The 17,761-nt window shown below is 35.6% G+C and overlaps 1 protein-coding gene and 1 pseudogene across 9 annotated transcripts in view; one reads left to right on the top strand and one right to left on the bottom strand.

Moving 5' to 3' along the window:
• Nucleotides 1-17,761, top strand: part of CSRNP3 (cysteine and serine rich nuclear protein 3) — a gene marked incomplete at its 5' end in the record, with an annotated part of 250,330 nt that overhangs the window by 155,084 nt on the left and 77,485 nt on the right. The window contains one exon of one of the 8 annotated variants that reach the window (XM_082395308.1): nucleotides 1,443-1,481. The exons of the other annotated variants lie outside the window; for them this stretch is intronic. Of the gene's footprint in view, nucleotides 1-1,442; nucleotides 1,482-17,761 lie in introns of those variants that run through there. 8 annotated transcript variants of the gene reach the window in all.
• The window catches only part of LOC309630272 (small ribosomal subunit protein eS4 pseudogene), a 30,754-nt pseudogene extending 12,993 nt beyond the window's left edge, over nucleotides 1-17,761 (bottom strand). The window contains exon 1 of the transcript in view: nucleotides 1-17,761. This exon is cut by the window's left edge and continues 12,993 nt beyond it. The product of the transcript in view is annotated as a small ribosomal subunit protein eS4 pseudogene (transcript).

The following is a 17,761-nucleotide window of genomic DNA, read 5'->3' as shown; positions in this document are numbered from 1 at the left end:
TACTATTTTTAAGATTACAAACACTATTAAAATGTACTATATATCTAACTGTACAGAAAATTTATTTTCTGATCTTCATTTATGATGCTTCTGACTTTTCTTTCTGTGCTCTTTGTTGCACATTGCATGTACTTGTCATAGGATTTCCATTGAGATTAACAAGCAACAAGCTTTCAGTTACAAATTCAATTTAGATTATTAAAGAGATAAGAAGTTTATTTTTTTCATCAACTTCCAATTATTAAATAGCTTTTTCATTTGGAAATACACAATCCATTCTCAAATTTTGAGAAATAATTTTAGGTAATTATTTAAAAATATATTTCAGAAAGATAATCTGACTATACCTATGTGTGTGTATGTATATGTATTAATTCAATATTTATATAGCAGAAAATTCCTGTAAATGTTGAGTAGTCAGCTCTGAAACTACTTGTTAACACTGAAATCAGATAAGGTAAACCATATGCTTTATTGAGGTAAGCGGTCTAAAATAAGTTACTGAGATTTTAAGAATTAATATGAACCACATGTCCTTTAGATCTTTAAATTGAAATCTTCATTGTTCTTTTAAGTCAGCTGTTCTAGGGATGTGTCATATTTTGAGAAGATAAATTAATCATCTACTTCACTTATATACATCAATAAAAGAGACTCACCCTCTCATCTACTTTATCAAAAATAATTAGAACATCTATATTTTTATTCATATATTGTATCTTATTTTTATTTATATATTGTATCTATTAGTGATTGAGATTTTCATTGAGGAGATTTTTAGGGAAACAGCCACTTATCCTTTTAGAAAGCAACCTCCTCCAATAAAAAGAAACACCAGCAATCTAAAGGTTAAAACATACTGTCAAATCATTCAGTTAAGCAAGGCTCTTTAATAACATTTGTACAACAGTACTTTCAGAAAGCAGAAGGTAGGAAATAGCTCTTTGCTAGTTCCCCTTCCTTAAATTATTATCCAGCCTCCTATTGAAATAAAATCTAGTGAACTTCTTTTGAATGCCTGCTCAAACGCTTTCTATAATAAAAAAAAAAAATCTTGTGAAGGGATTTCCATAAGTTGTGCTGCATTAATGACTTAGAGCAGCTTCCTAATCTGTTATTCCTTCCTCCTAGCAGACCTCAGCTGATAAAAATATCCATACACACAGTGAAGTCAGTGGCATGCCTGGCTTTCTCAGACAAAACTCCCATGTGATCACATATAGGCAGCCTCAGTGAGGCTGATGCCGTGTGGCAAGCAGTAGGTAATGAGTCTTTGTGCAGAGGGAAGCTCTTGTCGCTGAACAATAAAGCATACGGTACCAGCAATAAAACACAGGGCTGGCAAATTTCAGAAGATTCCGCTGAACCAGGAAGAACAGTGCCTTCGGTGATGCTGACACACATTATAAAATGATAATCAATTTATTTTGGATTCTAATGAATAAAGAGTGCAAGGACTAAGACTACAGCTATTTGAACAGGTCAGTGATTTTATAAATTACTCCAACACTTCCTTGTGTTTGATTGGATTTAAATTAGGATGGTCTGATGTGTGTTTTGCCTTAAACAAAAACTTTGCAAGATATTTACAGTGTGTAATATGAAGGATGCACTTGAATTGACCCAATTCAATTAAATGGCTGATGTAGTCAGATGTGATAAAGAAACGTTTATATGATTATAGTAAACTGAAAAGTTATTTATTCTATTTAAAAATTTATGGGTTAAAAATCATTCAATAATTTCTAATCTGCTATGATTCAGAAGGAACATAAAACAGAATACTACTAACAAATAGCTCAAATAAAAAGCTTCACATTTATTTTTCCGGTATTAAAAAATCCTGTATTGCAATAGTTTGTGTCTTATGATTTGGATGATATATCCTTCAAAATTTATTGATGTCTTTCAGTGCACTGCAAGAGGTTTAGTATATTTAATTATTTAAATAAAAAATTTTAAAACCAAGAAAATTTTGAAATGTTAATAATGCTATCTCCCAGAACAATGCATTTTATATTTAACTATAATATAGTATATATCTATAGTAATCTGTTGTGTGCCTTTTATTTTGCATGTTATATTTCTTTTGATAGATGGAAAATATTATTGCATTAAACCTTTTATTTCATAAATATTCACTCATTAGTGGAGAAAACAAATTAGCTTAATTTAAAAAAGAAGAATTGATTAATTATGTGATGATGCATATTTCCATCGAGTCACCATTTAGAAAAGAAGAATATGTGCCTTCATGGGTATTTATAAAAATATGTACACACATGACCTTCTGTATCTAGAAAATAACCACTTCCTAGGTTTATGAGCAAGAGAGTTTATGTTTTAAATAGAGAGATTGCTGTGTGTAGGAAGACAAGGAAGAAATAACTCTAGCAAATAATAGCACAACACTGAACATCTCTGTCAAAGACAGACAAGCATTACTGCTGCATGAATCTTTACATTAAAACACATAGTTTAACTTTGCTCTGCATTTTTACTGCTGTATTGTTTTAAAGGCATCGTGGGACCTAAATTCTTTACAATTAATTTCTTGGACACCATTTAGGATGATCTTCTCTAAGGCACTAGGGTACATTTAACATTTTATAGAATTACCGGTGACTTCATGTATTTGTATAGTGACTCAAATAACTGTATGCCTGTAAGATGCTGTTTAAACCACAACAAAAAGAAATACCCTATGTCCCTGATTATGCGTGTACTATGTATTCCAAGGGAAAAAAATAGCTATGTTTCAAAAACAAGAGAAGTTAATGAAAATTTTAAATTGGCCTTCCACATGTATTTAAATGAAGTATTTGACTATTTGAGTTTCCTTGGTTACCACTGTCGCTGCTGACAGCTTCTTTTTGGTGGGGAGGGGGGAAAGCAGCACTCCAAAACAAAGAGTTAAAAAACACTTATCCATTAATAGACGCGGGGGGAGTGGGGAGGCGGGAGGGTGTGATGCGGGCAGCCCGGCGCGGTTGGTGCCCACTCCCCATCGCGTATTCCAGCTCTCGGGCGATTCAGGTATTCTGGCAGAACCGCAGTTCCACAATTCCTTACCCAGCATTCCGTTTCAGCTGCTGGAGGGCTGCCTGAGCCTTATGCAAATGAGACCAGCTCCGAGGCTTTGACTGCAGAAGCGAGAGGAGGGGGGCAGAAGGGAGTTCAGAGGTCACAGGGCTGGTGGAAAGCTGGATCAGTTGCCCGAAAAAAAAAATGCACTGGGCTCCTCTGCAGCAGTGTTTTGCAGCAGTTACATGAAGTGTGCTTTATTTCTCAGAGTGAAGATCTTAACAGCGTGTGTGCCGTAGTCGTTTAAAGTGCACGCAGGTACGGTGACAGATTTCATGATGCGCCTGATTTTATTTCTATAAAAGACACTGGTGAGGATTGGCTATTTTAACTCATTGTGGAAATGGGCAGGGTGTTCTCGATTTTCAGCTTCCCTTAACTAGTTTATTAAATCTTCTTAATGTTGTGTCAATTTGAAACGTAGGTGTTTTGTTCCAATGGAATAATGTCATGAGAGAAAAAATTGGTTTGGGGCTTCTAAATAATTCCATTTTGAGGAAAGTTTTTGATTGCAGAGAGGTGTCTGGGTTGAAACATCTAGCTGAATGTCAAGACTTTCAACTTTTGGAGGATTTTCACATTTTTAAGAAATGTATTTTAAATGAGGTATCGGGAATTAAATAATGGAGTTCTTTTGTTCATACCCCACATGATATCATAAGGACAGTTTTAATAAGTTATATTTTCATTTCTTTTTAAGGAAGGGTTTCAGTTTTGAGATTCTTCTTTCTATATTTCATTGTTAAACATCTTATCAAAGAAATAATTTATTTGGGGGTCACATCCTTTAAATACTATAATTTTCATAATTGTTATTCATTTTCTTTGGAACTTTTTAGACAATGCTATTTTGAACTCAACATGTTCAACTTCCTATGACTTTTCCTTTCAGTTAAATCTGGATTGTGAAGTGATCCTCATAAATGTCACAGGCAGGACAAAAGTCTTCTTTTTCCATGCACTAAATTTCACACTTTTGTAAAATGTGTGATCACATCATAGAAAAGTCTGACCTGAACCAAACAAATGTGTACTCACTTTTATTGTTCATATTGCTTTTTTATTTCCAAAGCATATTTTTAAATAAACTTAAAGCATCGTGATCAGACTGTTTATCTATATCATTAAAATTTTAAAATATATCAATTCAGCAGTTACAATGCTGATGGGAAAAAATGTTATTTTAATTTGCATCAAGTGTGCATCTGTCTACATTATAGGTTGTACGTGTATGAAAATAAATTGGAAAGATGAAGAGGCAAAATAATGTTTAGTCATGAAATAACTGCTTTATGCTTTCATATTTGCATAAGATATTTTTGAGTGAATTTTATGAAGCTTACGTACAACAAGCTAGTACATGTTTAGATAAACTTTCTTTTGCATTGAAAAGGGGGCGTTTATTTTATTATAATGATTAAGACTTGGCAGTTTGGCAACAATATCTTTTATTTTTAAAGGAGGGGTAGGGGGGAGCATGGAAGGCAGACCAAAACAGGAGGATGGCCATTTAAAACAGTGATTTAAAACAGTGAAAGACAATTACTTGAAATATTTATGAAATCACTTCATAGTAGTCATCCAGGGCCAGATTCTCACCCTTTATCACTCTGTGGGGACACTGTGACATTTATCCAGGATCCCGAGATTAATTTCGGAAAAGAAATTTGTATTTTGGTATGAGTTTTTAAAAAACAAACTGCCATGTTCTTCTAAATTCTCTTTTGAAACTTTCAGTAATGACTGAGGCTTAAGGGGGTATATTTTAAATCAATTATTTCCTTTTTATGTTGAATGGAAAATGCTGTCCTCTGTCCTCTGGTCCAAACAACGTATTTGTTTACTTTTGTTTTATACATATGTATATAATTTGTTATGAAATACCTATGTTTACATATATTTATATATGTATATATTGTTATGCATACTATAAATTATATATATTTTATATGTATACATACATACATATATTTCAAACAGCCAAATAAAATCTTCCTTGCGGTCAACCATATTTAATCCAACAATTTTGAAAAGCAAAAACTCTTTATTTCATTTTTAACTCAGATAGTGCCCATAGTTTATACCTCCCAACCTCTGCGTGTGTTCTAGGCAGGGCACAGGGAGGAGGAGAGAACTGGGCTTAAAATTCATTTAGCTTGTCCAATACTATTAACTTTGTAAATGCAACCGCCACCCGTTAGCACATTCTGAATATAGAAATAAAAACAGTGCGGGCAAAGAAGGAGAGCCTGTGAAGATTCTTGGAGAAAATGTGGTAATAGACAAATGTGAAATAAAGAGAATTGTTGTGCTTCCGTGAGCCACAAGAGAGCTATATATGTCCTGCAGCAAATTTATGGCTTTGAATATCCTGGACAATTTATGTCTCTATGCAAATTCACTCAGAACTTTGAAGTCTTTTTTGCATTCGCTCGAGTCATACTGCTTCCATTCAAATCTCAGCAGCGTGTACCTAGTAAGTTCATGGTCTGGATAGTTGGGTGTATATAGAAAAATGCATTTGTGTAAATGCAATTCAAATTAAATTTAGAAAGTTAAAGAGTAAATAGAATAATGTAAAAACAAATCATTGAAGGAAGTGCAGTTAGTGTACTTGAAGAGATGATGTTACATCAGACTTCAAAGGAATCTTTAAGGATTTTTCAAAAATTAATTTCCTGCTTTCTGATTACCAGTCTGTCTTTGTCATCACTTGAAACTAGCGACCATATTGTAAGCTTGGGAAAGATGTTAGGGCAAACATGTTGTACTCAGTCTAGCAGTATGGAACATAGTCTAAAATCTACAAATAACTGTTGTCATCTCCAAATCGCATGTGTAGGTTTTAGGTTGTATTATCACTATATGTGTCCTCCTGAACTTCTGGTGCCTATGAAATAGAAAAAAGAAGAAAATAACTTATAACATATAGCAGGAAAATGTTCAAAAGAATTGAGTATTCAAAACAATCACATTTCTTCATTTTAACCTGGCATTTCTTAGGAAACAAAACATATGATTGCATTTTTATCGCCTATTCTAAAATTTAAATAGAATTGTATCAGTTTTATTGAAGAGTATAAGGACGATAAAATTGCAAAATGATTTTAAAGGTCTTATTTTTATTCCATGTTATTAGACACATGGAAACATTATAGTAATACTTTGTCTAGGACAGTTGGAAAATAATCTGTACTAAATTAACCAATTTTCCAAATAGGTAAAGTTTATGACTTAAATGGCCAGTTTTTTAAAATGTGTTAATTGCTTTCATGGAAGCAAAATATAGTACATGCCATTCTGCCTTATTGAGCAAAGTGGAAATCCATTTAGGCTTTTCTTCATGGCATAAGAATCATTATTTCCATCATTACATTGACTTATTGCAAATGATAACACTGTTCCCCAACTGTACACCAACACTAAATGGTGTTGCTATTATATGCTTTTTGCATATAGTTTTATATGCTTTTTATATGCTTTATATGCTTTTTATAAATTTACTCTTTCTTTTCTCATGTTAATATCTATTTTAATAGTTAACAATTACTCCTTATCTGAGAGTAATTCGAAAATCAAGTTTATGCACTTTATTTTACATTAACTTCTAAATCATTAGACTTCAGTGCGCAAAGAGAGATAACATCCCTCTATACTTCTCCTATGTACTGAACTTCTGACACATACATATATGTAGTATACTGAGCATAGAAACATAGAAAATAGAATTTGTTTTCGTTTTCTTATGTTCAGGATATTGAAAATCTTGTTTGAGCTCTAGATAAATGAGAAATTGGTCCTTGTTGCTACAATGAGAATCTGTCATAGTAAACCACCAACAGAAATTTGAAATTACTTTGTCTAATAAGGAAATGAGGAATCTCTAACAGGTATACCAAAGAAAACACACAGGCCAATTGTTTTGGTGGTGTTTGACTAAACATTGGTGTCATATACCTATTCTTGCCAATTTCAGGAGTTGTGTCTATTTCATTCTTAAATCCTGGGGCTTTGTGATACACCATCACCATGCTAGTTAGAAAGAGTTGTTACTCAGGCAATCTCTTATCTCCGTGCAAGCTTATGAATCCACATATTCATTTAGGAATGCATTTAGTCGTGTGTGTATGTGTGTGTGCATGCACGTACACGTGTGCACACCTAACATTCTCCCCAATCACATACAAGAAAAGTAAGACAACAGAGCCATCAATCCCCATTTCTTTTAAAATTCACTAGTATAATGCATGTGTAAAGATACACAAGGTGGCTAATACCATACCAGCTAATAGGTGGTCTCTTATACTTTGAAGATCTTTGAAAAGCTGAAGGAATATTGCTTCTCATTCTGTAAGAATTAGAATAGTCCAAAATATTGGGGAAAAGCTCCATATTCTGGTCTTTTTTTGCCCATTAATATTTAAAAAGGCCTAAGAACTCCTTTAACAAACCTGGGTAACTTTGTTTAATACAATAAAACGTTGTAAACTTAGGGCAATTCATGAACAATTGAAAAACCGGGAAAATATTGTATATTGTTTTCTTGATAAGTAAGTGCTTTTATTATGTAGTTTATTGAGTGTGTGTGTTCAAGCTATATCATGGAGTGTGAAAAGACTGAATAGGACAGTGGTTTGGAGCTTACCTTCATGTTCCAACCCTGGTGTCACTTCTAAGACATGGTCTGCAACTTACAATCCATGTGGCCTTGGACAGGGTACTTGAAAACTCTAAGCCTCATCTTCATCTGCAAAGTGGGGATAATTGTCTCTATATCAAAGGGTTTTCGTGGAAATGAAATGGCATGATGCATGCCTGGCACAAAAGAAGATCATTTTAAGTGATAACTAGTATTACTATTTTTCAACCTACAGGAGTTGGTTCCCTGGTGCTGATAAGACAAGTTCAGCTTACGCCTATAGTTACAGATAATCTTGATAAAACATCTTAGATTTCAATGGATGAGGAAAAGACGTGTTTTCCCAAAATAGAAACCCACTAAGAGTTTATTGGAGGTCATACCTAGGAAGTACTAAGCAGCTGATATCTTATATTCAGATGGGACAAGTAGAGAAGGCAGTCGCCAAATTCAAACTATATGTGGCTTCATAGATATAGCTTAAATCTCACCAACCAGAAGCATAATAACCACAAAATCCTCACATAGGATGTAGTAATATGCGCTTTTCTGAGCTCTCTTGTTTTATATCATTTGTTGCTTTAAAATGTTTCATCTTTGGGCCTTTGCCTACTATTTTTTCTTTTCCATGTTGACTTTGTACAATTAAGGCATTAGTTGTTCATTCTGCTCACCGCAGTTCCTGTCTCATCCATAGACTATGGACGTTTCAATTACAGAGGGAGCCTGGCTCATGTTAGGCGCCCAGGAAACGTTTGCTGAGCCCATGCTGTTGTGGAGCATGAGTCCAGTTCTACCTCATGACTTAAAAGTGCTAATCTGTTTGAATCATGAAACGATCTCTATTCATGGACTTACTGCTATTTTAAACTTCCTGTGTATCAGAATGATGTCTAGAAATATTGCATCAATTGATTTAGTCACAAGGTTTTTCAGAAGAAATTTAGAAAATATATCTACATTTTTTTACTTAAAAATTATTTTAATTTATTTAAATTTAGAAAATATATCTACATTTTTTTACTTAAAAATTATTTTAATTATTTTTTACTTAAAAATTATTTTAATAGCATACCTAGAAGGGCTCTGTGATAACTATACATTGGTAGCAAGTGTTGGATAAATTGGTTGGGGGGGAATATCATGACTCTGCTTTTGTGAAACTTGTTTGAATGATGAAACTTTTCTAAATAGTGGGTTTCCAAGTTTTAAAAGATTGTATGTGCTTGGTGTGATTTATTTCTATTGTGAACCGGTTTTAATTTATGCCAGTAGAACCTTCCCTGAGACTTGAAAATCCAAGTATTTAATCTTACTCTCTAAATTATTTTTACTAATTGCTGCTTAATGTGATGTCAGCTGCAGGTTGAATAACTATTGTTTGCTGCCTTAGATAGTAGAAATCTATATCTTGCCTAAGGTAGTAATCATTTTAAAGAACATCCGAAGTACTTTCTTCTACTTACTCTAATTTTTTAAATCTTCTTTATTTTTTTGCACAGTATCTTTGGCAGGATCCCAGTGCTTGGATGGGTATAGTCCTAAAGCTTGACCGTATTTTATTCTGATGTCCACTTTAGAGTACTTTATGAGGGAAGTGTTTTTAAAGATCCTTTCACTTCAGACTATTCTAATGATTCTTCTGAAGGAAAAGGATGTCATATTTCTTACATACCTTTTGAGCTACACTGACTACTTTATTATTTAGTCAGAAACTTTCTAAAAGACTGAAGAGAAACTTCTTAAGTGCTAAGGAGAAAAAAATACATTATCTTCCAGTGCTGCAGTAATAATTCTAAATTCTTCCATGTCTGTGTGGTCTTTTTTTTCCCCTTAATGTGGTAAGTCTTGCCAATCTTCCAAGAAACTAGGCTAAGTACTGCTCTTTAGTCTTAATAGCAAGCACATCAAATAAGTTTTTCGTTGGTACTTTTGTCGTTGGGGTAGGAAAAATAGGCTGACAACAGACACTTGATCAATTTTCAACAGTTTTAAAAGCCTTATGTTCTTGGTTGGGTCTCTGTGCTCTTGCTAACTGAAAACACGTCCTGAAAGTTAACGTTGGGGAAGGACTTTTGGCTTTCAGTTCACATGTATTCTGCTATATCATGTTGACAAATAACAAGTAATGAACAATGTTTAGGGTTAAGAGGCATTAAAAACCAAGTTCTGGGTATCTTATATGGATACTAATCCCAATGACAGGTAATATGGAAAGCTTCTTGGGGTCTCCCCAGCCAGACATTCATAAAGAACCCCTTTACCATTAGTAAGTGGAGTAGCCTTCCATCCCTTTGTCAGCAGGGCATAAATCAATTTAGCCATTGCAGTTTGCACACAGTGAGGGAAGAGGTATGGGCAGTTAGAGGCACCTACCTTTGATGGAGAATCCGTGGGTAAATGACATGCATTTGTGCACTTTTTTCAGGGGTAAGCACTCATTTCTTTAATCAAATTCTCAAACTGCAAATCATCAAGCTGCAAAATTGTCGAAATCCAAAGCACATAAAGTAACTCAGACCTCTAACTCAAGGTCATGGGCAACTCTGGCACAAGGAATTCATACATAATTGGGGAACCCTACAATCATTTCTCCAACAAAAATATTCATTAGACAAGAGTGCTCCCAGCATTTTTGGCTTAAGCAGACACCTAGACAAGAGAAGTGTATTTGGCTAACTTGTATTTCTTGAATTGGCAAGCCACCAGTAGCATTTTTCACATTGATGGTGCCCCATGGAAACACCTTGCAGGATTTTATGTTGTGAATTAATTGCCAAATCCCTATCTTCTTGGCGGCAGATAGGTTAATTCCTTGCCAAATGGGTTAAGGCAGAAATAGCCCTAGTATTGTGAAAGAAGTTATCCCTTTTTTTTTTTTTTTTTAAGAGAAATGCGTAAGCATTCTGAGACGGGTGGCGTGGTAAGTGTTCAAGACGTTGAAATCTGATGCCAACTTCTTAAGATAATCATTATCTTATTTAGCAGAACTTTAGCCAATAGTCAGTGTTTGATTAATATAACAGTGTAAGGGTAGTAGCATTGTGAGTGTTAGGGCAGAACGAAGATTACTCAAATTCATGGCGTAAAAAATTTGAGGAGTAAAAGGATTGAATATAAATTAACTCGTTTAAAATTGTATCCTGATAGTTAGGAACACATCTGGATAACTAATGATATCCCACCAGAAAATAAAAATAACACAGTATGATATTTTTTAGCTAAGCTCTCTTTTGTTGAGTATTGGAATAAAACCTACACACCATCAATTGAGCAACTGTCCTCTTCATCCTCTCTCTGGCCCTATAGACAATCTGGTTGATGAAGTGTGACATTGTGAATAATCTTGCTTTTGCCAGCTCAACTTCTCCCACCTGCTATCACAGATGAGCCACACACCAGTATTTTCATCAACTTGTTTGCAGTACTTCTCATCTCATCATTTGAATTTGATGAAGCAACCAGAAGAAACATCAAAATTGTTTTCCATTCTGCATGAAAGTAAAGAAGAATAAGCTTCTTTTTCTATGCAACTTAATCCTGTCACTGGTGTTTCCTGTTCAAAGCGAACAGCCTGAGCTTATCAAAGTCGTTGGGAGAGAACAGTCATGGTTTCTTAGCTTTTTGTGCTTGCTGGAAGAATTTAATGAAGATGTAAAATAGATGATTTTGTTCTTTGACAAATCATGAAGAAACGTCCTTCATGTCAGGTTATAATGCAGTTAACATGCTGCTTTGATGTATGCCATATCACCAAGGCAGAAGGGTGTTTGTTAATGACCTTTGCAGTTAAAGGTTACTCTCATTTTGATCAACTACAAAACTAGCAAGCAAGCAATGCAAAGGATATATGCAGCTCCAGGTAAAAGTGAACAGAGGGGCTCTAGACACCCCCTTTGTTCCTGAGAGTGGACCATGTAAAGGGCCCGGTTTAAGCAGCCTCCATGGAGTTAAGGACCTGCCAGGTCAAATGAACCAGGAACTCACAGCTCACCACCCTTTCTTTTATCAGGCCAGGGAAGAAACAGCATCTCACCAAAAAGACCTCCTCATTACCATATAAGGAAATTCTTGCCATGCCAGAATTACTTCCTTTTAAATTCATTTTTTTCCCGTGTCAGTGATAGGCCATGCCTGCCCTAAGCCTATTAACCGTCTCCCACCCCCTCACCTTTTTTTCAATTGTTTGATAAACTCTTGATTCACCCTAATAACCTTACATATTTTATTTACTGGGTTTTGTCTGATTGGTAAAGGACAGGAATATTCATGTATGGTATTTCCAGTTGGTAGGTGGCATTTTTTTATGTAGATGTTTTGTTGATTTTATAGTCATTCTACTTTCTCACCAAGAGCCAAGAGCACCAGTTAGGGTTGTTAGAAGAGATGCAGGCTGCCCAGTTAAATTTAAATTTCAGATAAGCAACAAATAATAAGTACAATTATATCTCAAATGCTATTTATTTTTTATCTAAAATTCAAATTTAACTGGGTGTCCTATTTTAATTTGCTGAATATTTTACTTTGCTAAATCGGGCAACCCTAAAATGATTCTTCTCCAAATCAGACAACTTGCTCTTCAGAACTAGGAGATTGATGATGCTCTTAAGGCATTTTTCCTGTGGTCATTTCCCTATAATACAGAGCAAAACATTGGGAAATAGGGACAGAATGTAAGAAGAAAAAAGGATTAAACATTAGATGAATATAAATGGGATAGTAAGAACTCAATGAGTTACCTGGGAAAGCTATGAAATTTTTAGGCAGTCAAAAGAGAGGGATATGAACCAGATTCTAACAAATACCCAAAGTTTAGCTTCAGTAGTTCTTCCCGAGTCATTAAAATGTACATTTTTATCCAGTGTCTTACTTGTCTTCACCCTGCAGCCTTCTGGTTTCCCACATTTTTTCCAGAAATATATTAAATAAAATAATTGTATTTACTTATAACCATAGAAAATCTAGTGTAGTTTATCAGTATCTTTTTGAGGAGAAATGGAAACATTTATACTTTTCTACTACTCTTTCTTTAAATGGGTCCAGAGACTTCTTACATCTAACACAAATATGAAATAAATAGTATATGATAATTAAGAATAACAGATATCCAAGATTACAAGATGTTTATTAGAGTTCTAAAATAAGGTAGTTCTTAATTGAATTTGGCAATAGAAAGGGCACTTAGGTGTAGGGAAAGAGGAATCCCAAACTGAGAAGCTGGCCAAGTGGTGAATTCATGGATGTTTTGCCGAAAGCCTTACTTTCGGTTTCAAGGTTCGTAGGATTCGCTCGCAAAATAACCACTCTACACTCAGTTAAACAAGAATTTAGAGCGAGTTTATTGAATTAACAAATTACAGTATACTGATTAAGGAAAGAATAGTATAACTAACTACGAAAGAATAGTAAAGGCAGAGGTTTATACATCACCGAGTTGGGGAAGCACCTACATCCAGGTCCAAGCAGCGCTGGGAAGTCCCTTGAACAGCAATCTGGAGTCCCAGTTGGGAAGGTCCCGGGCGGTGGGTCCACCCCTCGGGTGAGACTTCAGTTTGCCACTCGAAGGAGCCCAGCTTTTAGCACCAGGCCGCAGGCTGATAACAATCAGCCTCCTTGCAAGTTTGCAGCTCTGGTTGTTGTCATAAATGCCTCGGTCTTAACTCATAAGTTTTGGAATGTTCTTGATCCCCAGGGGCTGGCCAGACCCTCAAGGTGAAAGAAGTCCCATGACTTACTCTCTATCTTATCTAGGGGTTTATTATGGATTCTGGCCTGGGTGTAGCTCAGCAGTTTGGCATGCAGTCGGCTTTAGCACCATTGTCCAGTCAGAGAGGCCTGGTGCCGCCTCTGAAGCCTGAACAAGACTACTTTACTAGCTTCCCCAACAATGGGCTATATTAATAAGTGAAAAAGTTAGATAAATCAGTGTTAGACAAGGAAAGAATATTGGCTTTGCAATGCAATTGAACTTATTGAAGCCTCTGAGTGAGGTTCTCTGAGGTGATAGCAAATTGGCTGGCTCCTTGCCCACTGGCCACGTAGTCGAATGGTCGCGGGGCTGACACCTGACCCAAAATGGGCTAAAAGGTTGCTCATGCTTTGGAACATTAAACTTGAACTGTGAGACATAGAAGTTGCTGGGCTTAAACCTGGTAACTGTGGCGCTCTAAAAAAAAGATCATGGAATTTCTACAACCATAATCCCAGAAGCTGTCCTTATTCCTGCAGTTCCTCAATTTTTCATTTCAGCTCTATCTTAGATTGCATGAACTAGTTCAGTATTTTTCCAACAGATGTCTTTGTGCTTAAGTTAGCTAGAATTGGCTTTTGGGTTGCTTGCAAGCAAAAAAAAAAAAAAAATTATATGATGTTTTGAGGTCAATTTCATCTCATTTTAATTCTCATCTAATCAAATATGCCAGATATTTTGTTAGGAGAGATAGAGTGGTGAATGAGATGTACATGATTCTGCTTATGGAGCTTTTAGTCTATCAGAGAAAATAGACACTGTCAAAATAATTAAAGTATGGAAATACAAGGGTTCATTCATTCATCAAACAAATATTTATTGAGCCCCTATTAGATATAAAGCATTGTTCTAGACCCTTGGAACATCAGTACAGAGATCCCTGCCCTGGTATCTTCCAGCAGGGGATAAAAAAGAATTAGTAAACCTAAAAATACATAAATAAATAATATGGATTTAGGAGGTGGTAAGTGCTGTGGGAAAAGAAATCAAAAAGTAGATTGGAAAGAATCATGCATACATCAAAAGGCTTAGAGTCCAGAGAGAAAAAGCAGGTTGGAGAAACTGAATTATTATTAGCGCTGAAATATTGGCAAAAAGGCCAATGGCTCAAAAAGAAGATGAAGTTAGCCAGAGTTAGCCAGAGTATATTGTTAAGGACTTTATAAGCCATTTTGAGGATTTTGAACTTTATCCTAAGGTAATCCAAAGCCACTTAAGAGTTTTAAGCTGCTGAACATGATCACATTTGCAATTTAAATTTATCATTGTGCCTCCAACCTGGAAAGCCCATTGAAAGCAAACAGTAGTGGATGGGAGAGAATAATTAGGATGTGGCTGTCCTAGTCCAAATGAGATATGGTGATACCCTTGATTAACATGTGTTTCTTGAATTGGAAAATGGTAGCTGTGTTTAAATGGCTGATAACGAGACTTAGATTCTCAGCTTATCATATTTAGAGTAAATTAATGCCTGTTCAGGTTTATCTTCTGTTCTTTGAGCTTTGATGCTGTTTGCCAATTGAAATGTTGACCACTTTTTCACTGGCTTCATACCTACCAAGTTTAGTTATGCCTTGTCTTTGGGAACAAAAATATATTATTAAATGACTATTTAAGGAGCTATGGCAGCCACAGGACAAGCATTGATTCTGCTCACTTGCATCTCTACCACCTCTTGTTGTCCTCAGATTCTGAGAGAACCAATACAGGGTACAAGCAAACCAAGTATACACAACTCCTTTATTAACAGTGTCTTTTCCCTAAATTCTTGTATTCTTTTCTTTCCTAGTGAGCTAGCATAGATGCTGTAGGAGAAAACCACATTCTCCCTTTACCATTCCACTATTAGGTCTTGATCAAGGTTTATATACTTGTAAGCAATAGGTCATTTGGCCCTCATAACTCGTTATGACATCTTGTTACGCTCACATAATATTTTTTAAAGGCCGTGAAACTAGACAGGTGTTACGCTTGGTTGCTGCACAAGCAATTTAGCACTTAACCAGTTTCATGGGTATAAGTTTAAGTTATGCCCACCTGTAATTATTTGAATGTTTAATTTCCAGCATAGATACTAATCCCACCTTAAACAGTCAGTTCCTTTGTCCCTTTGACCTGGGAATAGCTCAGGCTCTTTCAGTCTCAAAGATGTAGACAGAAATTACAGCCAACCTTCAACTCCATTGCTTCAAGTCTTGCCAGTACAAATGTAATAACAAAGGGAAAAGAGACTTTTGAATTCCCTTATCATTCCTCCAAAAATTTCCCCTCTCATGCTTGAGGAAGTGAGAAAGGAAGAGAAGAGTACCACGTACCACATTTTGCCATGTTTGAATATAGTTCCCTTTGGTCCAGTTGGGTATCCTTGAGAAATCTGCCTTTCTTAAGGAAGCTGGGGGAGGTCAGATGGGAAAGTGGAGCTTAAGGACATGGTTTTTAACTGTTCCCATTGCAATATCTTATTATAAAAATGTACTTTTTAAACATGGGTTTCCATTTTGTATTATTTTGTGTCTTGGTGTCTCTCCCTCATGAATTACTTTGCATCTTGTTTGAAGTGAACAATTTTAAAATTTATATCCTGTCCTACTTTTATTTCAGGAACTTTACTTAAAATATCTGTTTTTCTCTCCACCCTCTCAGATATGCATGAGCATCTTATGCATTTCACACTCTTTAAGATGGAGAAAATAATAAGCTAATCTGAATAGTGGTAAAATCAGTCAGAGTAGAGATTTTATTCTCAAAAGAATAGACAGTGTAGTATCTTCTTATTGCTATCAGTTATCTCTATTGTTAATATAAGTCATGAAAAAGACATAAATTAGTAAAACAAGGCAGTAGAACATGAATTTGGAGGTTATTCTCAATTCCATGCAGCCCAGCAAAGTGGATGCTTGCTCCTTGGGAGCAGGTAACACATTCTACTCCTTTTTGTATCCCCTACTCCACCCCAGCAGGCAAGCATATGCATACCAGTTACTAAACACGTGAATAGATGAGTAGAGTAAGTTGAAATTAATGATACTTAAGAGACATCTAATACTGTACTTATAGAATTCACACCAGTGATGAACCAAGAAGAAGATTTTGACTAGGAATTGAGTGCTGGGTTATTTAACTCTCTAGGGCTGGTGTGTGGACACACCCAAGGAAGGAAAAGTCCAAGGAAGGAGCTACTGGAGAACAGACTAGAAATTAGACAGCTGGCCCTCCAATTTGAGGATGTATCAGAATCACCTGGAGGGCTTCATAAAGCAGAGTCCTAGGCCCTATTCTCTGGGAGTTTCTGCTTCAGGAGATCTGGAATGAGGCTTGAGAATTTGCATTTCCCTCCCAGGTGATGCTTATGCTGCTAATCCTAGTAGCCGACTTTGAAAACTACTGAATTAAAATTTGGAAATCTGGCCCAGCTAAGGGGATCTGGTCAGGCTGCCTGCTCTGTGATCTGTGTAGAGAAGGGGTTATTACAGAGATTTCTGAGGGCAGTTGCCTAGATAATATAACTAAGAACTCAAAAGAGAGTTAAAATCAGCTGACATAATGAGATGGAAGATAGAATGCATGGCATCAATTTACCAATACTTTCAGCTAAGTTAAATTAATTTAACAATGTAAGACCATCACATATATCTAAGCTAATTTATATATGTTATTCCTGAAAACATTCTTACACTGCAAGGAAAGTTTATGCCCTTCAGCTGACTATGTATATGTCAAGGTAAATGGGGAAGGTGGAGAAAGGGCAGCTCAAGGAGAGGGGAAAACCCATTCATCCTAGAGAAAGGATTTAGGAGAAACCGTACCCACTCCCCACACCTCACTCTTCCCACCCATCTAGTGCTATGTCCCGACTAACGAGCCTTAGGAGGTTTCCGAAACAGTGGCAACAGCTTCAGCAACCAGGCGTCATAGGGACATACTTCACCCTATTGTAATATTTCAATGGAAACTACCTAAAATTTAGACCTGATTTCATACAGTGCTCAGCTAATTAGGTTTCTGACATTTTAAAACTTGAGTGTGAAGTCTTTGTGTACTTACATGTGTTCCTTCCAGTAATCATTTAGGACTTTGGGGAACATTGACATTTATGTTCGATACAGAATTTTATGGACTTAGGTGGATTTTCTCAATTTGCCAACAAAAAGGAATAAAGGTATTGCATTAAAATGAACTATGTCTAAAAAAGTTGACACATGTTGGTAAGCAAATGGTCAAATGCGCTCATATTTAATTTAAAGTTTGTTAATTTGAAAATGTTTTTAAAAAACTGCTTAGTGAACCTT

This window comes from Balaenoptera borealis, assembly GCF_965194805.1.
Source record: "Balaenoptera borealis genome assembly, chromosome: 6".
Classification (NCBI taxonomy): domain Eukaryota; kingdom Metazoa; phylum Chordata; class Mammalia; order Artiodactyla; family Balaenopteridae; genus Balaenoptera; species Balaenoptera borealis.
This window is presented reverse-complemented; position numbering and strand designations above follow the sequence as displayed.